This window comes from Mirounga angustirostris, unplaced genomic scaffold (assembly GCF_029215605.1).
Source record: "Mirounga angustirostris isolate CCGP_5_RB_7025 unplaced genomic scaffold, mMirAng1.0.hap1 SCAF_5, whole genome shotgun sequence".
NCBI lineage: Eukaryota > Metazoa > Chordata > Mammalia > Carnivora > Phocidae > Mirounga > Mirounga angustirostris.
In genome coordinates, this window is record NW_026991713.1 from 43,307,081 (window position 1) to 43,333,910 (window position 26,830).

The 26,830-nt window shown below is 36.8% G+C and overlaps 1 pseudogene; it reads left to right on the plus strand.

Annotated features, from left to right (window-relative positions):
* The first annotated feature begins 4,561 nt into the window (after positions 1–4,561).
* Positions 4,562–26,830, plus strand: part of LOC123837469 (small ribosomal subunit protein eS17-like) — a 79,818-nt pseudogene continuing 57,549 nt past the window's right edge.

Below are 26,830 nucleotides of genomic sequence, written 5' to 3' on the forward strand. Positions count from 1 at the left end.
ATTTAATCATTTATGTACTTATCCATTCATTCTATTTACCATAAAATTGTTGATAGCATATCATGCATGAGGAAGTCTGTCATTCTTGGAGATGCATCAATACACAAAGTAATCATGTCCTTAGACCCCATAGAGTGTATAGTTTTTCATGGAATATAGAAAATTACACAAGTAATTACCATAGTTAAGGTAGGAAATAAGGAATGCAAGGAGATCAGAAAGTAGGGCATAATAATCTAGGGTTGGGGGAGGAAGAGGGTGAGAAAAACTTCTCAGAAGTAATTTTAAGTCCAGTCCTTACCAAGGAATGGGATATAGCCAAAATTTGGAGTATAGGTAGAACACTGCATGAAAAAGAACAGCATGCAGAGGGGAAGCCTGTAGGCTAGACAAAGAAATTCAATATGGATGGAATATAAAAGTACAAGATGGAGTGTGAAAAGCTATGACGATGGAGAGGAAAGGAAGAACTAGAAGATTCTCATGCAGCAAATTAAGAAGTTGGATGTATCCTCAAAGGAATAGTTTGTTTTGTAATTGAGAAATGGTTCAGCAAGGGAGCATCATGAACGTTGTTGCATTTTTGTTTGTATGTTTTAAAGATCCTTTTACAGAGATTTTGTATGGATAAAATTTTAGGAAAAAAGAAATAATGGACATAGAGATATCAATGGTTTTAGTGGTATTGGAGAAAACAAAATAATTAGGAGATATCCTTAAGTCATTGTCTGCAAGTCAGCCTAATTGATTTGGTATGGGTTGGAAAGGATGATTTCAGAGTTTTTGACTGTAGTAACCAAAGATATTATAGTACTGATTACAGAGTAAGGGAACAATTACAGAAGAGATAATTAGGAGAAAGCATAATAAGCTTCATTCATGTGCAGTTTGAGGTGTCTATCAGACATCAAGTGGAAATTTCTAGTGAATATTTAAATATATGGGATCTGGAATTGAGGAGAAAAATCTGGTATGGAGTTAAAATACAGAGAAAAATAACTATTAAAGAGATAGTGTTCACAGCCTCTCCTCTGCAAAATGCAGCTTTGTGACAGCTTCTTAATTCTGAATCCCAGAATTAGATCAATCCTATCTATGGTAAATATTGCAGACTGGTTCAATGAGCTTCTCTTCCTCTAACCTAGAGGATGGGAAGATAAAATTTCATTTCTCACACTCCTGAAGCTAAGTTTTTAAAAGTGACAATCTTCCACCAAGCAGGTTCCCATGTAAGACTTGGGAGGCAGAACTAAAATTACAGGGCAGAGGCCATGTGGCTTCTCTGGCAAGCAAAATCAGAAAAAAAAATATCCCTTTTCTTTCTCTCTTTTCAATTTTCCCTTCTCCTCTCCCCTCCCCTAACCTCCTCCTCCACTTCTCCACCTCCACCTTCTCCTCTTCTTTTTCTTGGGATCGGGGGCCAGGAGGGCTCACACTTCCTAATTTTATTTATTTTTTAATTTTAAAATTTAAATTCAATTAATTAACATAAAATGTATTCGTTTCAGAGGTAGAGGTCAGTGATTCATCAGTCTTATATAACACCCAGTGCCTTCCTTAATGTCCATTACCCAGTTAGTTACCCCATCCTCACACCCTCCTCGCCTCTGGCAACCCTCAGTTTGTTTCCTATGATTAAGAGTCTATTATGGTTTGTCTTCCTCTCTGATTTCATCTTCTCCTCCTCTTCTCTGTCTTTACCTTAGTCTTCTCTTTTAATAGCAACTATATAAGGATCTGTGGTCTCCAGCCTGTGCAGGATTTCAAATGGAATATTTCTGTTGTGTGGTTGGATAGTTCTACTTACGTTGCTTCCAGAAGTTCAGCATATAAATTTAGTGTCTAAACAATAATCTTTAAATATATTCTTTTATTTTATTTTATTTTAGTTAGGAGTAGATGGTATTGTCAGTCATTAAAAATCCTTTCCTACTTAGCACTAACTAGGTTTTTCTGGAGTCATTACTGGGTACATATTTTGTAGGGCCCAGTGCAAAATACAAATGTGAGACCCTTATTCAAAAAATATTAAGAATTTCAAGATGTCAGCCACAGAGCACTAAAACAGTGGGAGCATCTAAGCCCATAACCCTGTGCACCTGCACAGTCCACACCCCCATGAAATCAATCCCAACTGGAATATTAAAAAACCATTTGGGTTGATGTGGGCAGACGGTCCATTCTGGAAGCAGGTATTTTCAGGCTTCACCACCCTGTAGCCTTACCAACTACAACAGTTGTTAGCTGCTGGGTCAGCAAAAAAGAGCTAATCACTGGTGTACCTACAAGTGTCACATGCTATTTCACCTTATATGTCATTGTCTAAGTTGGCACAGGCTTCCTCCTAACTGAAAGAGTGCTGGAAAGTATCAGGAAATAATTTTAAGCTCACTGTGGTGAGTTTTATGGGATTTGCTACAAATCCTAATGTACACTTGCACAAGTCACAGGAAGTCCTGGAAATCCCCAGGACTCCTGATGCCAGACTACAGACTTCATTATCAAACTTATCACAAGGACATAGCTTTTGCAGTCAGAAAAATATACAAAATGAAGGCAGGGAGGAAAGAGTTGAGCTATGTATGCCTTGCACCCTTTCCCTAACTCTATAATCTGATCATTCATTTCTTTTTGAAAGGAAAGGGAGGAACATGAAGATTGAGATAGGCCTGGAGTATTATTCAATGGGAAACCCATTCATATGGAAACTAAATGAGAATGCTTGTCAAAAATCCCTTCTTCTCTGTGATCCTTCTATTAGACTATTCACAGAGGTACCCAGGACAACATGGATGATAAGGATAGCATACCATCTTAAAGCAACAGCAACATTTGTACACAGCTAACCTGATGTCCACATGATGGACATGTACTCAGAATTCAGGAATGTACTCAGAGTTCAGGAAGAAGAAGAGAGGTGGGCTGTTTAATATGTACTGGCATCTTAAATACTTTTATTTTCAAATTCCCTTCCCAGAAGAAGCCTTGCAAAACTGTTTGGCTTTTCTTTGTTCATTTTCTGTGAAGAGTTGCTGCCATGGAGAAGGCTGAAATTTACCATTTACTCTTGATTTTAATTTTGCAGATATTTTACATCTTGCTTATATAATCTAAACTCATCCTAACAGTAGTTAAATTAAGTTTAATAACATAAAGCTACTTTAGAGAAAAATACAGAATTGCAGTGTGTAACAAAACCGCGGGTAAGTTACTATTATTTGATGTTTCAGAACATCTACACCATTCTTTTCATTTACAGAGTGCTTTTAAGCCCCCCAAATGTTGTCTTTTATGAAGACTCAAGTACTAGAATTTGACATAGCTACACATCTGAGGGGTATATTAGGGTGGTAGTAATAGAACTTGACATAATTTCAGGAGATTTAGGTTTATTTGTTTCAGTTTCTAGATGTGTAACCTTTAAAAGTCACATAATGTCCCATCAAACTGTTCTAATATTTTATACAGGGTCACTTTATTCCTAACTTGATCTGGTCTTTATGTAGTTGGTTATTTCAGCACAGATTACAGACTTCCAAAGATTCTGTCTTTCTCTCTTTTACTCCCACTGTCAGTTATTTGTAGAATTTCAGTGCAAATTTGAAAAGTTTTGGATTTCTTAATACCTTCATGGTAATATGCTGTCTAATTTTTTTTAAAAATGTAAAACTAATTGTTGTGTATTGGATTACCTATCACATTTGCCATAAATTGGATTTAACTCTTATTTATCTGGGTCTCATTTTAAGAATACTGTTAATATATTTTAATGGGGAAAATAGGAAAGCAGGAATTTAACATAAGGAATAGATAAACAGCAGACTATAGGATTCAGGTGCAACTAGAATAAGCTAGAACATTTTACATATTGGCTATCCAAACATGGACTAGTAACTTTTTGTCTCAATATGTCTATATATTTTGTTAAAAAATTATTAACTGAAACTGCTAAAATAGCTTTACTTTAAAATTAAGGACAGAAAAAATCCTATATAAAGATATACCTGGTTTTCACTTCACAGATGTCTAATCTACAGTTTAAAAAGTTTCTATAATTTTACTTTTGTTATTTTTACTAACAACACAGTTGGTAATTAGCTAACTGAAAGCTTTTTTTTCCTTTAAATATTTTGTGTTTTAAGAAATGGTAAATTAGGGGAAAGATGGTGGAGGAGTAGGGGACCCTATTTCAACTGGTTCCCAGAATTGAGCTGGACATCTACCAGACCACTCTGAGCACCCACAAAACCAGTCTGAGATGTAAGAAGATCTGGATCTCTACAAACAGAATATCACAGGCAGTTGGTTTTGAGGTACAAAGCAGAGAGCTGTGATTCTGTGGGCAGATATCAGAGGATGAAGGGCAGTGGGAGGGTGCCTGGACGTGGGGATCCTACACTGCCGGTGAGTGACAGCCTCGCGCGCTGCGGACGGGGCACAGACTCGCAGACCCGTAGCCTCGGGAAAGGACTTTAGGGCAACCCCCAGGGTGGAAAACCAGACCGGTGGGGTCGCGTGCACACGAACCGCAGGCCCCCCCGGACAGAAACCAAACGGAGCGATGGTCGCACGCAGGCAACTGCAGCCTCCGAGCCGGAAATCCAGTGCGCCAGGTCGCACCAGTGAACTGCAACCCCCGGGAGTGGAAACCCCAAGTGGCGGAGTAGCGTGCAAGCGAATTGTGAGCAGCTGGTGGTTTTAGAAGCACAAAGGGCAGAGACGTGCCCCGACCTGGAGGCAGGACTGGGGGCGCTGCGGAGGGGTTTACAACCCAGGACACTGCAGTTTATAGCAGCACAGAAAGAAACGGAGACAGTGTGGCCTGGAGAGCTCACTGAAGAACAGACTGAGGTCTCTCTGCTCTGAGGCAGAGGGTTGGAAACGGTCTCTTCTGCTCTGACTCGCGGAAGAGACGCGGAAAGCTGCCAGGGAAAGTTGCCAGAAAACAAAAGCCCCAAAGACTGATTCCCACTGAGCCCATCCCCCGCCACAGGGGCGCAGGGCAACTCCGCCCAAACAGGGTTGCCTGAGTAACAGCATGAGAGGCCCCTCCCGCGGAAGACAGGCTGGGAAAACAAGAGGCCAGCAACCCTAAGGTCCCAAGAAAACAGGTGCATCTTGCTTGGGTTCTGGTCAATAATTTGGACTCTATACATTCCCTCAAACACCCGTCAACAGAATGACTAGGAGGAGGAGCCCCCAAAACAGAAAAGACTCAGAGATTATGACTTATGCTGCAGATTTACAAATGGATGCAGATAGAACCAAGATGTCGGAGATGGAATTCAGGTTAGCAATTGTGAAGACAATGGCTAGAATGGAGAAATCAATTAATGGCAACATAGAGTCTCTAAGGGCAGAAATGAAAGCTGAATTGGCAGAACTTAAAAATGCTATCAATGAGATCCAATCCAATCTAGATAATCTAACAGCGAGGGCAACTGAGGCAGAAGAATGAATAAGCGATCTGGAAGACAATATAATAGATAAAAAGGGAAAAGAGGAGGCCAGGGAAAAACAACTCAGAATCCATGAAAATAGAATCAGAAATAAGTGACACCATGAAGCGTTCCAATGTCAGAATAATTGGAATCCCGGAGGGAGTGGAGAGAGAGAGAGGACTAGAAGATGTATTTGAGCAAATCGTAGCTGAGAACTTCCCTAATCTGGGGAATGAAACAAACATTCGAGTCCTAGAGGCAGAGAGGACCCCTCCTAAGATCAAGGAAAACAGGCCAACACCCCGGCATGTAATAGTAAAACTTGCAAATCTTAGAACCAAGGAAACCATCCTAAGGGCACTTAGGGGGAAGAGATTCCTTATGTACAGAGGGAGGAACATCAGAATAACGTCAGACCTATCCACAGAGACCTGGCAAGCCAGAAAGGCCTGGCAAGACATATTCAGGGTACTAAATGAGAAGAACATGCAGCCAAGGATACTTTATCCGGCAAGGTTTTCATTTAGAATGGATGGAGACATACAGAGCTTCCACGTCCAGCAGAAGCTGAAAGAATATGTGACCACTAAGCCAGCCCTGCAAGAAATATTAAGGGGGGTTCTATAAAAGGAGAAAGACCCCAAGAGTGATCTACAACAGAAATTTACAGGGACAATCTATAAAAACAACGTCTTCACAGGCAACATGATGACAATTAATTCATATCTTTCAATAATCACTCTCAACGTGAATGGCCTAAACGCTCCCATGAAACGGCACAGGGTTGCAGATTGGATAAAAAGACAGGCCGCATCCATATGCTGTCTACAAGAGACTCATTTTGAACCTAAAGATACATCCAGACTGAAAGTGAAGGGATGGAGATCCATCTTCCATGCCAAAGGACCTCAAAAGAAAGCTGGGGTAGCAATTCTTATATCAGACAAATTAGATTTTAAACTAAAGTCTGTAATAAGAGACAGAGAAGGACACTATATCATTCTTAAAGGGTCTATGCAACAAGAAGATCTAATAATTGTAAATATCTGTGCCCCCAACATGGGAGCAGCCATCTACATAAGCCAACTGTTAACCAAAATAAAGAGTCATACTGATAACAATACGTTAATTGTAGGAGACCTCAATACTCCACTCTCAGCAATGGACAGATCATCTAAGCAGAAAATCAACAAGGAAACAAGAGCTTTGAATGATACATTGGACCAGATGGACCTCATAGATATTTACAGAACATTCCAACCTAAAACAACAGAATACTCATTCTTCTCGAGAGCACATGGAACTTTCTCCAGAGTAGACCATATACTAGGTCACAAATCAGGTCTCAACCGATACCAAAAGATTGAGATTATTCCCTGCATATTCTCAGACCATAATGCTCTAAAACTGGAACTCAATCACAAGAAAAAATGTGGCAGAAATTCAAACACTTGGAAGCTAAAGACCACTCTGCTCAAGAATGTTTGGGTCAACCAAGAAATCAAAGAAGAACTTAAACAATTCATGGAAATCAATGAGAACGAAAACACATCGGTCCAAAACCTATGGGATACTGCAAAGGCGGTCCTAAGGGGGAAATACATAGCCATCCAAGCCTCACTCAAAAAAATAGAGAAATCCCGAATTCACCAACTAACTCTACACCTTAAAGAACTAGAGAAAAAGCAACAAACGATGCCTAAGTCATGCATTAGAAGAGAAATAATTAAAATTAGAGCAGAAATCAATGAATTAGAAACCAGAAACACAGTAGATCAGATCAACAAAACTCGAAGTTGGTTCTTTGAAAGAATTAATAAGATTGATAAACCACTGGCCAGACCTATCCAAAAGAAGAGAGAAAGGACCCAAATTAATAAAATTATGAATGAAAGGGGAGAGATCACGACTAACACCAAGGAAATAGAAACAATTATTAGAAATTATTATCAACAACTATATGCCAATAAATTGAGCAATCTGGATGAAATGGAGGCCTTCCTGGAAACCTATAAGCTGCCAAGACTGAAACAGGAAGAAATTGACAATCTGAATAGGCCCATAACCAGTAATGAGATTGAAGCAGTGATCAAAAACCTTCCAAAAAACAAGAGTCCAGGGCCTGATGGATTCCCTGGGGAATTTTACCAAACATTCCAAGAAGAAATAATACCTATTCTCCTGAAGCTGTTTCAAAAAATAGAAACAGAAGGAAAACTTCCAAACTCATTCTATGAGGCCAGCATTACCTTAATCCCCAAGCCAGGCAAAGACCCCATCAAAAAGGAGAATTTCAGACTGATATCCCTCATGAATATGGATTTCAAAATCCTCAACAAAATCCTAGCTAATAGGATCCAACAATACATTAAAAGGATCATTCACCACGACCAAGTGGGATTTATCCCTGGGATGCAAGGGTGGTTCAACATTTGCAAATCAATCAATGTGACAGAACACATTAATAAGAGGAGGGAGAAGAACCATATGGTCCTCTCAATTGATGCAGAAAAAGCACTGACGAAATACAACATCCTTTCCTGATTAAAACTCTCCAGAGTATAGGGATAGAGGGAACATTCCTCAAGCTCATAAAATCCATCTATGAAAATCCTACAGCGAATATCATCCTCAATGGGGAAAAGCTGAGAGCCTTTCCCTTAAGATCAGGAACACGTCAAGGGTGCCCACTCTCACCACTGTTGTTCAACATAGTACTAGAAGTCCTAGCAACAGCAATCAGACAACAAAAAGAAATAAAACGTATTCAAATTGGCAAAGAAGAAGTCAAACTCTCTCTTTTCGCAGACGACATACTTTACGTGGAAAACCCAAAAGACTCCACCCCCAAATTACTAGAACTCATACAGCAATTCAGTAATGTGGCAGGATACAAAATCAATGCACAGAAATCAGTTGCTTTCTTATACACTAAAAACGCAACTGTAGAAAGAGAAATTAGAGAAACGATTCCATTTACAACAGCACCAAAAACCATAAGATACCTCGGAATAAACCTAACCAAAGAGGTAAAGGATCTATACTCTAGGAACTACAAAACACTCATGAAAGAAATTGAAGAAGACACAAAAAGATAGAAAAATATTCCATGCTCATGGATTGGAAGAATAAACATTGTTAAAATGTCTATGCTACCCAGAGCAATCTATACCTTCAATGCCATCCCGATCAAAATTCCAATGAGATTTTTCAAAGTGCTGGAACAAACAATCCTAAAATTTGCATAGAATCAGAAAAGACCCCGAATCGCCAAGGAGATGTTGAAAAAGAAAAACAAAGCTGGGGGCATCACGTTGCCCAATTTCAAGCTATATTACAAATCAGTGATCACCAAGACAGCATGGTACTGGCACAAAAACAGACATACAGACCAATGGAACAGAATAGAGAACCAGGTATGGACCCTCAACTCTATGGTCAAATAATCTTTGACAAAGCAGGAAAAAACATGCAATGGAAAAAAGATAGTCTCTTCAATAAATGGTGCTGGGAAAATTGGACAGCCACATGCAGAAGAATGAAATTCGACCACTCTCTAACACCATTCATAAAGACAAACTCAAAGTGGATGAAAGACCTCAATGTGAGACAGGAATCCATCAAAATCCTAGAGGAGAACATAGGCAGTAACCTCTTTGACATCGGCCACAGCAACTTCTTTCGAGATACATCTCCAAAAGCTAGTGAAACAAAAGCAAAAATGAACTTTTGGGACTTCATCAAGATAAAAAGCTTCTGCACAGCAAAGGAAACCGTCAACAAAACAAAGAGGCAACCCACAGAATGGGAGAAGATATTTTCAAAGGACACTACAGATAAAGGGCTGGTATCCAAAATCTATAAAGAACTTCTCAAACTCAACACCCAAAAAAGAAATAATCAAGTCAAAAAGTGGGCAGAAGAGATGAACAGACACTTCTCTGAAGAAGACATACAAATGGCTAACAGACACATGAAAAAATGTTCATCATCATTAGCCATCAGGGAAATCCAAATCAAAACCACACTGAGATACCACCTTACATCAGTTAGAATGGCAAAAATGGACAGGGAAAGAAACAGCAAATGTTGGAGAGGTTGTGGAGAAAGGGGAACCCTCTTACACTGTTGGTGGGAATGCAAGTTGGTACAGCCACTTTGCATAACAGTGTGGAGGTGCCTCAAAAATTTAAAAATAGAGCTACCCTATGACCCAGCAATTGCACTCCTGGGTATTTACCCCAAAGACACAAATGTAGTGAAAAGAAGGGCCATATGCACCCCAATGTTCATAGCAGCAATGTCCGCAATAGCCAAACTATGGAAAGAGCCGAGATGCCCTTCAACAGATGAATGGATAAAGAAGATGTGGTCCATATATACAATGGAATATTACTCAGCCATCAGAAAAGATGAATACCCAACTTTTACATCAACATGGATGGGACTGGAGGAGATTATGCTAAGTGAAATAAGTCAAGCAGAGAAAGTCAATTATCATATGGTTTCACTTATTTGTGGAACATAAGGAATAACATGGAGGACATTAGGAGAAGGAAGGGAAAAATGGCGGGGGGAACTGGAGGGAGAGATGAACCATGAGAGACTATGGACCTGAGAAACAAACAGGGTTTTAGAGGGGAGGGGGGAGGGGGGATTGGTTAGCCCAGTGATGGGTATTAAGGAGGGCACGTACTGCATGGAGCACTGGGTGTTATACGAAAACAATGGATCGTGGATCACTACATCAAAAACTAATGATGTATTGTATGGTGACTAACATAACATAATAAAATTAAAAAAAAAAAAAAAGAAATGGTAAATTATTTTTTCCAGTTTTCTCCTTTGTACCAATTCACAGAAGTCAAAATAGAAGACACGTTTACCCAGAAAGAGATCAGGTAACTGATATACCAAAGGTCATGTCAGAGCACTTACCAGTATAAGCTAAACCCTCAAAACACAAACCTTAAAAATTCAACCAGTGAGAACCATGTACATAGTCATAATGTTTATGTGAAGTTACAACAAACAAATAGAATAGGAAGGCTAAATCAACAGATCTAAAGTAAAGAACATGGCTAAGCATTTGTAATACTTCAAAAACTTTATCTTTAAAATAATAATCCTGTTTATATATAATTGTCTCATCATCCAGATCTATATAATTTTAACAAATAAGCATATGAGGATGAGATCTAGCAACAAAGTATTATAATTAAAAATACCCTAATGATGAAAATGCAATATCCTTATTATACCAATAATATCAAAGAATATAGAGTTTTAGTCTGAGATTATTACTGCAGGAATCTAAGCCCCAGAAAAGATGCACTCCCCCCCAAAGATAGGTGTTTTTTTGTTAAAAATGGAAAAGAAGCAGTGTGCAAATGAGAGAGAATATACAAATATATAAAATTGTCCAAACAAAACTTAACCTGCTTCACACTGACTAATCCATAAATGTTTACATTTGGAATAGTTGCCAAGATATGATTAAAGTCTTGATTCTTGGGATATCCAAGAGTGTGCTGAAGAGGGTATTCTGTTCTCCCCTTCCTGTTGCAGTGACAACAGGCTATTTCAACATGGCTCATTTTTTGGAAATAGTTCTAATAAAAACCATAAAAATTAGTAGTTTGCCTTATATTTTAATCCTAAAAATTAATGAACTGACCATGCATATTTTATGACAAACTACCATTTACATACAAATATTTTATATTTCTTCCAAACTGTATAAAAATAATAATAAAAAATTATTAACTGAAACTGCTATAATAGTTTTACTTTAAAATTCTTAGATGTATATTCTTCCAAACTGTCATTAAAACCTCGATGATTTTTTATATCTATAAAATATTTCTTTTTATTCTTTAATATTACTGCATTCTTTTTTTTTTAAGATTTTATTTATTTATTTGAGAGAAAGAGTGAGTGAGAGAGAGCAAGCATGATGTGGGGGGAGGGAGATAGAGCGAGAGAAGGTACCGGGAAAAGCAGTCTTCATCCCAGGACCCCTGAGATCATGACCTGAGACCAAGGAAGATGCTAAACTGACTGAGCCACCCAGGCACCCCATATTACTGCATTCTTAATGAACTGTAGACCTTAAACTCTGTCTCTTTTGAGGTTTTTGTCAATTTTTCCCACTAAAGTGAATTTATTTTGACTGAATTTCTCGTGATAATATATATTGCTGAGTAAGGAACAGGCGGGGCTAAGTAGAGAGAGAGAGGTAGGGGGCTACAGGATCAGGCTCACAAAAATCACAAAAAAGTGGAGTTGTAAAGAAACTGAGATAAGGGAACAAACCAGACTATCCTGCCCTAGGTGTCAGAGGTGGATTCCTGTTAAAACAGATGCTTGTGACCAACAAAAATTAAAAAGGAACTAAGCCATTAAAGGTGTTATCACTAATCCTTACTCAATGGGGCTATCACTAGAGATGTTAAAAGGATTTAAATTCCCTGGTTAGCTTTCAGTGGCTAACCAGGAAACTTAAAAGCCCTCAGTGGCAACTCTGTCTGGACCCCTCTCACTCCTGAGAGCTTTTTCTGTATCCTCATTTAATAAAACTCTAGCGCTTTACACACTCTCCTTTGTCCACAAGATTCATTCTTTGACTCCGTGAGACAAGAACCTCGCTCTCCCACTTCATTGGTTTTAAATAACATTTCTGCCTCCTATGTTGAGGGTCAGTTTGGGGTTGATATTTTCATTCATTTGCAAAATACTGACTTGATATGCTTATCTTTAAAACAAATTTAGATGAATGGGTACAATATCAATATTGGGGGATGCCTTCTTCAATCAGCTGCTTGCCTTGTCTAGACAATGTATTATGACATTTCAGTCTGTCCAGTGACGTGTCTAAAACCAGAGCAGCTGTTTAATCATTCATAGTTACCTTCCATGAACTGGCCACTGTCACCATTCCTTTAATAGTTCTGGAACATGTGATACTTAGTAAGGTGACAGGACTTTATTGCAAGTAGACTGTTGTGCGGTAAGGAATACTAGTCAGGTTCTATAACATCAACATAGGAAATGTTTGAATGTATGAGCAAGTGGGCCTATGAGTGTTTCCGTAGGCTCCCATTTAAAATTCTTAGCAGTTGTTTGAGAGAAATTATTAGACTCATTTTACAGATGTGAAAACTGAAGTTGAGAGGTTGAGAAAATCACAAAGACAAGCCAATAGTTACGTGCTCCCATTGGTCTGATTCTAGGTGGAACTCAAAGGTAATGGGAAGATGTAAAGTCTCTTAAATAAACCGTGGGAAGAGAGAACAACAACAAAAAAAGCGTCGTGTTCACATTTCTGGGTAGTAAAATCAATGACTTCTCAACTTGTTCCTGGTATTTTAGTAAAAGATTTACTCATGATTCTCAAGCAATTTCAATGAAAGCCCAACTGGTTCAAAAATTTTTATCTCAGCGCTAAGTAACAAAAGTCCTAAAAAGTAATTTTGGAGTCACATTGATATAGTAATGGCATCATTATGTTTACAGGCTGATAGGGTCTGAAACTAGATATTTTTATGGATAGCAATACTTTTCACCAATCACATGAAACTAATCATCAGTTGTTAAGTTTACCTGAAAACTCATCCAGACATCTGCCATGTAAAAAAGGAAAGAGGCACAAATCAAGGGAAAATTGGGGATGACTTAGTAACAGACTTATCTTTGAATTGTCTAATATAGTTGAGTTACACCTTCACCATACTTCTCAGCAATATAGCTTTTTGAAGTGAATTTCCTCTCTGGCCAAGAAGAAATAAATGAGTTGAGGAATAAAGGAAAAATGAGGCACAGGAAATAAATGAAAACTTTCTCATATTATCTTCCACCTACCAGGTACAGCATAGTTACTTACGTAGTTAACTATTCTCTGAATCCTTAAAGCCATGGCAAGATTTATTGTTGAATACTGAAGATGAAATAATACTTGACGTTACGCAAAATATCATATATCACAGGTATCAAATTACTGTCATTTAAATAAATTGTAAATCAGCCTTCTTTTTCCTCAGACAGAGACTTAGCTGCTGTAAATCACTAGGATCTTCCTGCTTTTCCACGGAACCATTATTGTCTTTTATATTCTAACAATTATCATGTGACTCCTCTTCAAAATAATAACAGGGAATCACTACTGCAGAGAAAATCCTTTGGGGATTTCTCACAGGCAAAGTATTTCTATTTTTCCTTTCTAAGGCCACATAATGATTCCTCATAGCACAAGCCAGCGAACTTTTCCTTAAATGGCTAGGTAGTGAATATTTTAGGATTTTGCCAGCCATAGGGGCTCTGTCACAACTATGAAACCCTACCATTGTAGCTGGAATGCAGCTACAAACAATAACTAAACAAATGGTGTGGCTGGAATCCAGTAAAATTTTATTTACAAAAACAGGACAGAATTTACCTATTGATTCTAGTTTGCTGACGTCTGTCATGTAGAATAGCTTCATCATACCTTCCACTCGGCCAGAGTACCCCACTGAAAATTTTTTTCACTATTTCCAAATTTGATGACTGCCAATAATTTGCCTTTGTCCTTCCTCTCCTTTTGGTATGAAATTCCCTTCATAGTTATATCCCAGCCATTCTTCAAATCTTATCTCAAATCCACCTCATCAAAGATCTCCAGTAAGCATGATATTATGTGTATTTTAGAATATCATTAACCATTCCATTCATTAGGCAATCCCTTCTCTTGGTGACTTATAATAGTGTTACTATTTTTGCACATAGAATCCTTTCTTTAAGAATTAAAGAAAAAACAAAGAATCTGAATTTTAAAAATGGGCAAAGGAAGTGAATAGACATTTTTCCAAAGACATACAAATGGCCAACAGGTACAAGAAAAGATGCTCAGTATCAATAATAATCAGGGAAATGCAGATCAAAACCACAATGAGATATCACCTCACACTAGTTAGAATGGCTCTTATCAAAAGGATAAACAACAATTGTTGGTGAGGCTTTGGAGAAAAGAAAACCCTTGTGCACTGTTGACAGAAATGTAAATTGGTGTAGCCATTATGGAAAACAGTATGGAAGGTCCTCAAAAAAAAAAAAAAAAAAAAGAACTACCATACAATCCAGTAATCCCATTTCTGTGTGTATATCCAGAGGAAATGAAATCGCTATCTCAGAGAGATATCTGCACTCTCATGTTCATTGCAGCATTAATCACAATAGCCAAGAGGTGGAAACAACCTAAGTGTCCATCAATAGATGATGGATAAAGATGTGGTATATATATATAATGAAATATTATTCAGCCATAATAAAGAAGGAAATTTTCTTTTTGTGACAACATGGATGAACCTAAAGGGCATTATGCAAAGTGAAATAAGTCAGATAGAGAAAGGCAAATCCTGAATGTTCTCACTTATATGTGGAATCTAAAAAAGCAAAACTCATAGAAATAGTAAAATGGTTGTTGCCAGAGGCTGAGGGGTGGGGGAAATGGGAAGATGTTGGTCAAAGGATATAAACTCTCAGCTATAAGATAAATAAGATCTGAGGATCTAATGGACAGCATGGTGACTATAATTAACAGCACTATATTATATACTTGAAAGCTGTTAAGAGAGCAGATCATCACCACACATACACAAAAATCTTAATTATGTGAGGGGATTGAGGTGTTAACTAATCTTACTGTCATAATCATTTTGCAACATATACATGTTTCTAATAACCATACTGTACACCTTAAACTCATATATGTTACATGTAAATAATATCTAATAAATCTTGGGGGGGGAATTAAAAGGAACCCAATCATATGGTATGATCCTCTCATTTGGGAAACATAAAAGCCAGAGAGGCTAAGTAATTTTCCATGATCAAATGAGGAAAAAGCAATAGTAAAGCCCAGCTCTTTTAAATCCTACTTTAGTGATCTTTATTAAGGCTGTAAAAATCTTAGCATTACATAAGAATTCCTAAGAGGAAATAACTCAACATCCCATCAAGTACAAAAAGTCCCTCTATCAGTTCATTAGCAATTAAATCCATTTTCAATATTTCCAATCACAGGGAGATCACTACTGACATGCTTCTATTTAAAAATAACTTAGTTTCTAAAAGGACCTTTGTGAGTCCATTTCCTATTAAACCAAAATGACACACTTAAATTCTTTGCTAATATATGCAGAGTTGATGAAATGGTGATCTGGTGAGAGTCTTTGTTCTTATTAATAAAAATTTTGAGTAGAAAGTAAAATGAGAAGCTTCATTACCTCCTATGGAGAGATGTCTGTGGTTGGACAGGTATAATTGTGATTTCTCATATTGAGTAAGACCATCCTTGCTGTAATATTTACTCACTTGCTTTTGCTCTACAGATTTTACTTTCACAGAGTCTTATCTCACGTTCACAAGGCAAATACTCATATGTTTGAGAAATGTTGTCATGTATCCTCTAAGAATATTTTTTCAGATTAAACAGCACAACTGCCCTTATTTATCCATACAATACCAAGAACACATCTAACAACTTGCATGTATGTATGCCATTCTTAAAAAAAATAATGGTTTCCACAGTGGCAAGTGGTCTGACCAGCACAGGATACAGTGAGCTTCTTGTCTTCCATGATTTGTAAGCTGAAATTCTCTTAAAACAGATTGATTGCATTAAAGATATATTCCTTTGGCTCAATCTGCTGGTAGTTTGCATAAATTCCTTACCCTTTAAGTAGATTTCAGTATGTTAAAATCAGAAATAACTCAGTTATATTTCAACAAATTCCTGCATAAACTATTTCATCTTATTTCCTGGTCAGTTGTGCATTCAACAGATCCTTGAATTCATACTATAATGTGGAATTCTAAGTTTTATGATTTAACCTCCATATACTGTCACTGATAATGTTACATGGTTGGAGGTCTTTGGGCTTAATTTCCTGTATCAGTGAACCACTCTTCAATAAAGAAAAATTATTTTATGAGTATTAAAGTCCCTGGAAAAGAAAGTTCAAAAACAAATGTTCTTTTTGAAGGTTTAACAGTAATGTCAAGAACAGGACAAGGCACTGTGCATTTAGATTTATATTTCATGTACTTTTGCTAGGATAAGCATTCTCTGGAAGGAACTCTTTAAGAGGGTGGGCGCCTGGGTGGCTCAGTTGGTTAAGCGACTGCCTTCGGCTCAGGTCATGGTCCTGGAGTCCCGGGATCGAGTCCCGCATCGGGCTCCCTGCTCGGCGGGGAGCCTGCTTCTCCCTCTGACCCTCCCCCCTCTCATGTGCTCTCTCTCTCTCTCATTCTCTCTGTCTCAAATAAATAAATAAAATCTTTAAAAAAAAAAAAAAAAAAAGAGTGCTGAAGGTTGAAACTGCTCTGTGCTTGTTTTTACACACAGTCATTGGCTAAAGCTCACCAGTTGTGATGTAAAGTCTGAAAACAGTCTCCAAGGCTGATGATAAGCAGTGAAAGAAAGCTTAAACATATCAGTAAGTCTCTACCTGAGCTCCATCTAACTTATTACATATAAAGTCAGCATTTTGCTGAGTTTACTTAGCTTTAATCTATTTCATCTCTTTTAAGTAGATTCCTCTTTATAAGTATTATTTTAAAAATATAATTGTGAGAGAACGAAAGAAGACAATTATGTATGACAGATAAATGTTAAGGCAAAACCTCAACAAATACAAAAACAAAAAAAACAGAAAAACGGGAAAGGATCTCATTCTATCAATGCCACAGGACTTTCTCACCAAGCTATTTCGCTGGTGTTCTAAAAATAAGCATGGGGTGTTCTAAGCCTTCTAAATTAGTGTGATGCAGGCTAGAGCCCCCACATCAAGGCTCTTATCTATAGGACAAGCAGATTAAACTCATTTGCAAGTGTCACCTCTGCCCTCCTCTTCTCATCTTAAGTGGTTCATTAGCTTGTTTTGAGTAGTAGTACCCAGGTATCAATAAGTTGGCTAAAGGTTCCCAGCATGAATTTAGATTTCAAAATGGATGTGACTGAAGCAGTAGCTATCATTTTCATACAGCGGCAGTTCTGTAATTTGGGATTCTGGAATTTGATGACCTCAATTGTACTTTAGTCATCTACCTCTTCACAACAGAGACTATAGGCTGGCCTATCTGCACTATAATGTGTGTGAGATGGGGAGAAGAGTGAGAACTCATGGGACGGGGCAGGGAGTAATAGTGTAAGGGACACATTCTTAATCTATGTTGGCTTGAGAAAATATCTCCAGTTTGGGTTCAATGGACAAAAGTTTATATACTATTATATAAATATAGTATTTGAAGTATTGTATATTTCAATGGACAACTGTTTGGACTCCAGGAAAAAAAAATGCTAATAATCTACATGGTATCACTGAACACACACATACTCACACTCACTCACTCCAATAATTATAGAAACTATAGAAAGACCCATAAATAAAAATTAAAAAAAAAACTGAAACATAATTCTAAGACCTAACTCTTACAGTCTTTTTGCTATATATAAATATAGGGACAGTATGCTAAACAAATTATAAGGTATATATATGTGTGAGTGTGTATGTAAACATATACATTTTAATGTAAGAGAAATAACCCATTGTCCTTTCAGATTAAAATAAAAATTTATTGAAACCCAGTGTGGGGTGATTTTTAAATAACTACAAATTCTCTGACATTGCTGTCTTTGACTTGAATATTGGCTGGTCTTAATACCTCATTATGACCAATTTCATCTGTTAACTTGGGCAGGTTACCCGTTCAAACAATAATCTAGTTATTTTGTAAATTAGGTTAGAATCCAAACGCAGTGGTCTTTAAGAAAAGAAGATTATCCTAGAAGAACTGGGTAAACCTGATTCAATCTGTTAGGAAGTTGTTAGAGCACAGCTGAGGCTTCTCGAAATTCTGCCTGTAGATAACCGTTTCGGTAATGTCCAAGAGTTTCGGCTTGCTTTTCCTGATGGCCTGCCTTATAGTTTCCAAACTTGCCTATCCAGTCCCTAAAATTATGTAAGGCAATTCCTTTCAATAAATCTTTCAATAGGTATCTCCTATTCATCTTATTCTCTGGTTGAACCCTGACTAATACACTATGTGGTAGAAGTGACTGTACATGATTCTCAAGGCTATGTCCCAAAAAGTGATACAGCTTCTGCCTGGCTCTCCTTTCAGATACTTGCCTTAAAAACCAACCATGTTGCTGTGATGAAATCCAGGTAACGTAGTTGTGTTCCACCCCCAAAACAGGTGACTGACATCATCGTCTGCCAGGCATTTAAGAGAGAAAGGCTTTGAGAAGATTCTAGACCCACCACTCACTGACCACAACCATATGAGAAACTGATCAAGAACAACATAACCAAGCCCAGTCAACTTCCAGAATTGTGAGAGACAATAATAAGTTGTTGTTTTACACTACTGTTTGGGATGGCCATGTATATAGTACAGATAACAGTTACAGACCTTGGAGGCTTTGTATTGTGTTAAAATCTCTAAATTAGAACATTTTCAAACCTGCCTAGAGGCTTACGTATTTTATTGATCTTTTCAAAAAACTGGCCTTTGGTTTTGTTGATTTTCTCTTGATTTCCTGTTTTCAATGTCATTGATTTCTGCCCTGATTGTTATTTCTTATGTTTCCTTTTGGATTAAATGATTTTCTTTCTCTAGTTTCATAAGATGGAAGCTTAGGTTATTAAGTTAGAAAGATTTCAGATCTTCCTTATTTTTAAATATATGTATTTCATGTTATAAATTTGCCTCTAGGCACTGTTATTACTGCACTTCAAAAATTTTGATGTATTTTTGTTTTCATTTATTTCAATATATTTTAAAATTTCTCTAGAGATATCTTCTTGACCCATGTGTTATTTAGAAGTGTGTTGTTTAATCTCCAAGTATTTCTGAATTTTCCAGCTATTTCCAGCCAGTTACTCATTTTTAGTTTAATTCCACTGTAGTCTAAGAACATATTTTGCACGATGTTTATTCTCTGTATTTGTTCAAGTGTATTTATCTTGGTGATTATTCCATATGAGCTTGAGAAGAATGTGTATTTTGCTATGTTGAACGAAGTATTCTATAAATTTCAATTAGATACAATTGATTAATGGTGCTCCTGCTCAGTTCAATTATATCCTTACTAATTTTCTACCTGTAGAATCTATCAATTACTGAAAGAGGTATGTTGAAGTCTCCAACTATACTAGTTCATAGCATTAATTTTTATGTTAAATTTGCTAGGAGCGGTGATATTTCACTGTTTACTGCAGCTGTAGTTGCCAGAGGCTTACAATTGATTTAGTGTCATTGTTTTTAATCTCCCCTGTTTTCTTTGGGTCTAAGAGCTCCTTAAAGTCAGTATTTGTCTTTCAGCAATTCCAGCTATAATTCACTGTTGATGTGGTGGTAAGGTGTTGGGTATTGTATTATTAATTATCAATCTTTTAGTGGGCCTGAGTCCCTAGACTTTGACCTCCACAAATGTTTCTTACCACTTCTTTTCTCCATTTGGGTAAGACAGGAAGGTTAGAGGGGGCTAAATTGGATAATTTCTTCTCCCCCCAGGTCAAACAATGATCTGGTAAAGTCTTTCCCCCTTGGAGAGTAGGCCTTTGTTTCAGATAATGATCCAAGCACATTTCAAAATGGTTACCCTTACCCCTTTCTGCCAAAGCCACAGGGGATATTTATTGTCTCCTCACGGTGAGAAACTTTTGGGGTTCCTGGAGGTGAAGCCACAAAAGTTTAGGGAACCTCCCAAAACTGTACCTCCCAGGGAATTCTCACTTTCATGCTAAGCCATACTCAGCCTCCAGTCATTTGTCAAAATTAACCAGTATAGTGTTACTACTAAATTATGGGTTCCAATGGCTTCTGCTCCAGGTAAACGAGTGTCTACAATGATTGTCTATATTGCCTATTTGTCTATCTTTCCAAACTTGAGTATAGTGATTTGCCCTATAACCATAATATACTGATAGGTGCATGAAAATCTTTTTTGATTTTCTGTTTTTATTTTATTTTTTCCTTTTTCTTGTTATAAAGATGGGAATGACTTCCAAGCTCTTTACATTTTTGAAGTGAAACTAGAACTTTCCAAGTGCTACATCCATGTGAATGTCAGTTGGAGGATAGTGGCACAGTGTTCAGGAAAATATGATCATTAAAGTAACTAGCATAAATTTATTTTATTATTGTTTGCCCCTTTACATAAACATATGAAAACTTAAGCAAGGGGGATGCATATAAATGTCTTGATTAGGGTTCTATTATTTTTAAAGAGTTAATGGGTTCTAAATATTTGATTATATAAATACTAAGAAATGGATATTTCTTGCAATTTCTACCTAGGCTTTACACTATGATGAGGAGATGCAAAGGGACTGTGAAATAGGTAATCTGACCATATCTGGAATATTTGCAGGATGCTCCATGTATTCTTAGAATCAGATAACAGGATGAATGCCTGGCATGAACACTATAGTGACTGACCCAGACTCTCATTTTGTGTCTCTGCTTCTATTCTTGCCAACCTAAAAAAGGATTACGAACCAGTAAATGACAAAGAAGACCATTGTAATAGCAGCTAACTTTCATTATGGGCACACAGATGATTTTTTTTTTTTTTCCCCCTGAAAGGCCTTTCCTTCTTTTCCTATACTTATTGCTGTGTGGCCTAAAAAAGATAGCTGAATTGCTCTGGGCATCTGTTTGAAAGTAAGGGCTAAAAGTAGAGTGTGCCTTTTCTTAACAATAACAATTAGAATTTTTCTTCTCAAATAACCTTACAAACATGATGATTCACAACTGGCATGCTGTGACCTAGTTTCAGCTGGTTTTATAAGAATATTCATTATAATAATGCAGTCACCAAAACTCAGCATGCTGAGCAGCTAGAAACCAATCTCTGGGTTTTCTACAACCCCATCTATCTATTTCAGGGGAATGTTGTTCTGCAGGTACTCAACTATGTGTAGATACTCTTAAACTGTTTCATAATTATATTTTTCTTTGTTCTCTTGCTCCTCATGAAGAGAGATTTCCAAAATGAAACCTGGTGTAAAATTCAAGTGCTTATTAGCTGAGAATATATTTTCCCAACTAATTTATTCTAGAGACATGGGGGAAAATCCTAGAGAAATAACAATTGATTTTCCATGTATTTTCAAATCACTGATAACAGTAAAATTCTATGGTTTTCTAAAGAGTGGATAAGTAAAAAGCATACTTCTAGAGAGTCAAAGAATGTATATCATAAATTCAATGCAATTCCAGTTTGTTACCAGAAATATTTTACCCCAGTTTATGCTTTCTTAATTTGTTAAAGAAGCAAACAGTGCAAACTTCTTTGGGATAAAATATTAAAATATAGGGTGAAGAGGTCAAGTGAGGACACAGTGACAAGGCAGCCCTCTACAAGGCAGGAAGAGAGTTCTTACCAGAAACTGAATTGGCCAGAACCTTGATCTTGAATTTCTAGCCTCCAGGACTATGAGAAAATAAATTTCTGTTGTATAAATTAAAAAAAAAAAAGGGTATTATATGCAACATTTCAATATCCTTGTTCCATTGTTTCTATGCCCTGAAATTTCATCAATGTTATCTCAAACTATATTCACATGCATACATACATATATATCCATATCTATATTCACATACATACATATATATCCGTGTCTATATATCTATATATCTATCTCCTGTTAATTTAGCTTTGTTTTTCCAATTCTCTAATTAGAAAATGAGCTACTCTATACCTAACTGGATGCCAAAATGTCTCTAAATTTCTGCTGATGTTTTAATAGTGCAGAACTTTCAACTAGAAGTTATTCTTTTTCCTTCTATCTTAATAAATGAAAAAGTATATTTTCTATAAACTGAGATGTTTCTCATGACTAATACAGTCATGTAACCAAGAGCTATTTTTGAAATGAATAAAGGATATTGGACTCCAATCATTGTGGGCAATGCTGTAGTGATCAATGAGCTTGAAGGATTACTGAGTGAGGTGGCTCTTTGTTTTTTTTTTTTTATTCATGAGAGACAGAGAGAGAGAGAGAGAGGCAGAGGGAGAAGCAGGCTCCCAAGGAGCAGAGAGCCCGATGCGGGACTCGATCCCAGGACCCTGGGATCATGACCTGAGCTGAAGGCAGACGCTTAACCATCTGAGCCACCCAGGCGCCCGCTCTTTGTTTTTTTTAACAAATACACTGGAATGTTTATTTTTACAGATCTCATTTTATTTTGGTATATCATGGAAATATTTATTCTGAAGGTGCTTCCACTGATGACAAAAGTGATGGAATGCTTGTTTTGAAATTGTCTTTAGATACAATGTTCTGCTCATTAATGTTACGGATTCTATCAGTGCTAGGCACTATTGCTAGGTACAGGAGAGTTAGTCTAGAAGATACTCAGCTTACATTTTTCCTTTTCTTGGCCTTTGAGTCTTGATAGGAGTCAGTTTTGACCTAAATGGCATGACCTCCCTTAATGCATCATATACTTGTTCTAAAGAATCCATGACATAAAACTACAGAGAGAATTAACATTATGAGAGATAGTTTCTTGATGAAGCAATTAAACGTTTTTGAAGTCAAAACAGGAATATATTTCTTCCTTTTAAAAACACTCCTTTGTTAATCATCTGATACTACTCTAGATCAACTGGTTATAAGCTAGAATGCTTTAGAAAACAGAAAAAAAAAGTCAATGCAGACGGTATGGCTTTTTTTAGCTCTAAGATAACATGGCATACATATATGGAAAAATTGCTATACAATTATTCAATCATTCAACAAATATTCAGTGATAGCCTACAATGCACTAGACACTGAGCCTTGTGCTAGATTATCTAGTCTGAGTAGACAGATTAGTAGTTTAATAGGGGTGCCCTGTTTCTCTTATGAAGTCTATTTAGTATTTCTATGAATCCTATCATTTCTTTCTGTGTTGTAGGTAGAGGGGAGTGAAAATAGATAGTTGCAGAAAATGTAAAGATCATAGTAAGAGTAGTAATGAATGACTAGAATTGTCACATAGGTGTGACCAGGTGGAAAGAGGGCACTGAATTTCAAAATAATGTAGGGATCACAGCCCCATAAATGAATTAACATCCTAGACCTTATACTACCAATCCTACCTTGGGGGAAAAGAATGCTCTCTGTGAAATTAGAATAATTTTAGTATGATACACTAAATACTATAACACTGATGAAATGAATGGTAGAATTGAGACCATGACCTGGACTTGACAGATGTGGAAGAAGAGAAGGCAGATAGCAGGAGAGGAATTAATAATAAAAGAGAAAAGAGATAGAGGCATTTATGCCAGACCTGCCCTTTTATCTTTGACTGTCAACCAAAATAAGAATAACCTTGAGAGGAAAGGCTTCTCAGATGGTAAGAAAGAAGTCTCCCGCACATGTCTTCTGAATTGTTACTGAAAACCATCCTTTCCTCACCTCCTTCAGCAAATACTCATTGAGCATTTCCCATATGACAAGATATTAGCTATACTCTGGGATATAGCAGACCATCCTTATAGAGCTTATATTATATTGGGCAGAATTTGATTCGGAGCTATTAATTTGGAATCTTATATTTATACACTATTTGATTTGTGATTACTGACTCAGGTTTAAGTCAGAAGGCCAGTAATTACCCACTCTGAAACTAAAGTCATTTATTTTTATAATTTGTACTGTAAACAGCAATCCATCAAAACAAGTTAACTCATCTGATTACCATGCATAATTAGAACAAATGATTTTAACTGGTTCCCCAGGAAGTTACTCTGCTCAAGGATGAACATTCTCTCTTTTTTTGGCCAAAGTCAATTAGATTATTCTGGATATAAAAATATTCCTCAATAAAAATAGTCATACTTATATATATAGGGTAGAGCTATGTTGCTTCAATTTTTATGTACACATAAAAGTATATATATTTCATTATTATATTCATATGTATATAATGTGTATATGAATGCAATAAAGTATGGTATAACTTAATACATGATAAAATACCTTTAGGCCATTATATAATAAAACCAAGTTCATGGAAACATAGAAATTTGTGTACATAAGATATAAAAAAGATTTAGGTTACCCTAGCTCAAATATTTTAAAAAGGCATTTATTTTTTAAAAATCCTTGTTTTGTGAATCTAGCCAAAAATGTGTTAGTCATCTTGATCTTTCCCTCTACTCTGTGTAAAAGCAAAATTTAGGCTAATGTCTGATATAAATAGTGAATGAACATGGGTTCGAAATGGACTGAGTAGATCTAATGCTATACGCTTCTCTAATCCTGATGCAAATATGCCATTGGTAAATTCTATAATATATGTAAGGTGACATTTTTTCTCAGCAGGGAAAAAAATAAGAATATGAAATAAAGTGATGTAAGCTGGTCTAATTTTCCACTCTGTGCCACGTATTGATGGCCCTCATAATTCACACCTGAAGGAAAGTACAAGCAAGGCAGAAGACATTTGAAACCAGATAAACCCTACCGTATTAGGGAAAATGCCAATTAAAGAACATGTATTATCAACAAGAAATCATGAGTTCATTAGTGCATAGTTGAGAAGGAAAATAATTTGGCTTAAGAGGATTAGAAATCCTCAGTTCCTAGTTACAAGTAATTCAACCACATAGTAAAATAAACAAATTCAATAATATTTGAAGTTTCTTAACAAAGATAGTCAAAAGGGGAGAAATGACAATATAATGATACATGCAAAGCTTTGTTCTTATTGCTTCTGAAAAATCTATGTTTCAGAAAGATCTTACTGAGAGGAGAAAAACAAAGCTTGCTGTTAAGTCCTTGGGGCTTAACTACAGCTTTGCACTGATTTTTATAGGTGTTCCTTTTCTCTAATGATATCACATTATTTATTAAAATTGTGACATTGGAATAATTGATACACAGTTAAAGTGTTTTAAAAAATAAACTTTGCAAGAATTATGATTCATTTATCCCTGATTTCACTGGTTTTGTGTGGGTTATTTATACATTAATGTTCAGTACAGTTTAATTTACTTTATGCCCATGTATTATTTGTAAAGTGTGTTAAGTTTCACCAATGACAACAAATCTATTGAAACAAAAATAAGAAAGAAAGCTATCTTCCTTCCCCTGATGATGTGGCCTTTCCCAGTTTCCCCCATGCAAAAATAGAGATAATAATTTATCTCTATTTCAAAGAATTGTTCTGAAAATTGAATAATTTAAAAACAATTCAAGTGCAAATGCTGTAACATTATAAAGCACTTTGAAAAAAATCCACTGGTTTTTTATTAATATAATAGTTATCATTAATAAGAATGTCTTTTTTGGACATGTAAAAACGAAATAGGGCAATTATAGGTAATTATGAGAAATGATGGAAAAAAGGCTGAAGCAATCACACAAAAGTAAATTAAGCCTATGTCACACTTCAGTCTCAAAAAAAAAATTAGATTTTGCTCAAGGGTCATTGCTAGCCTTCAATACACACCAAGTAGCAAAAAAACAGGAAGACATTCTCAATTAACCTCCCCCCCACCCCCTTCTACTACCTCAGCATACCTTTCATTTCTCAGGACTGTGGAATGTGACTTTGACTCAGTAATTGATGTTGCTGCCACTAACTTGCAAATATGGATACACTCTTTTCTTTCCCCACCCCCTTCCAACTTCAACAGAGGAAAAAGGAGCCAGCATGCAAGTGTGAGGAGATAGAGAAGATGAAGAACAATTTAAAGATTCAGTGAATTCCTGACTACTAAACAATTAAACTCAGAGTGAAGAATTAGATGATCTTCATAGTTACATAGGATGTTCCTAGAAAAGCAAAGAGAGGGGCACCTGGGTGTCACTCGTTAAGCGTCTGCCTTTGGCTCAGGTCATGATCTCAGGGTCCTGGGATCGAGCCTTGCATTGGGCTCCCTGCTCCGCAGGAAGCCTGCTTCTCTCTCTCCCCTCCCCGTGCTTGTGTTCCCTCTCTCACTGTCTCTCTCTCTGTCAAATAAATAAATAAAATCTTAAAAAAAAAAAAAAAAGAAAAGCACAGAGACTAGACACTTGGTTTGGACAAACAAACCACAATGTCACCATTTTAAAAGAATGCGATCTCAAACAAGTTTCTCAAACACATTGGCCCTCAAAATAAAATGTGAAAATAGGCAAAATATTTAGTATATTGAAGGTGTAAAATTGATACCAAGTAACCATATGATGATGATGATGATGTCCGACATCAAATATATCTTAAAAGTCGGGGTGCCTCGGTGGCTCAGTCGTTAAGCGTCTGCCTTCAGCTCAGGTCATGATCCCAGAGTCCTGGGATCGAGCCCTGCATCGGGCTCCCTGCTCCGCGGGAAGCCTGCTTCTCCCTCTCCCACTCCCCCTGCT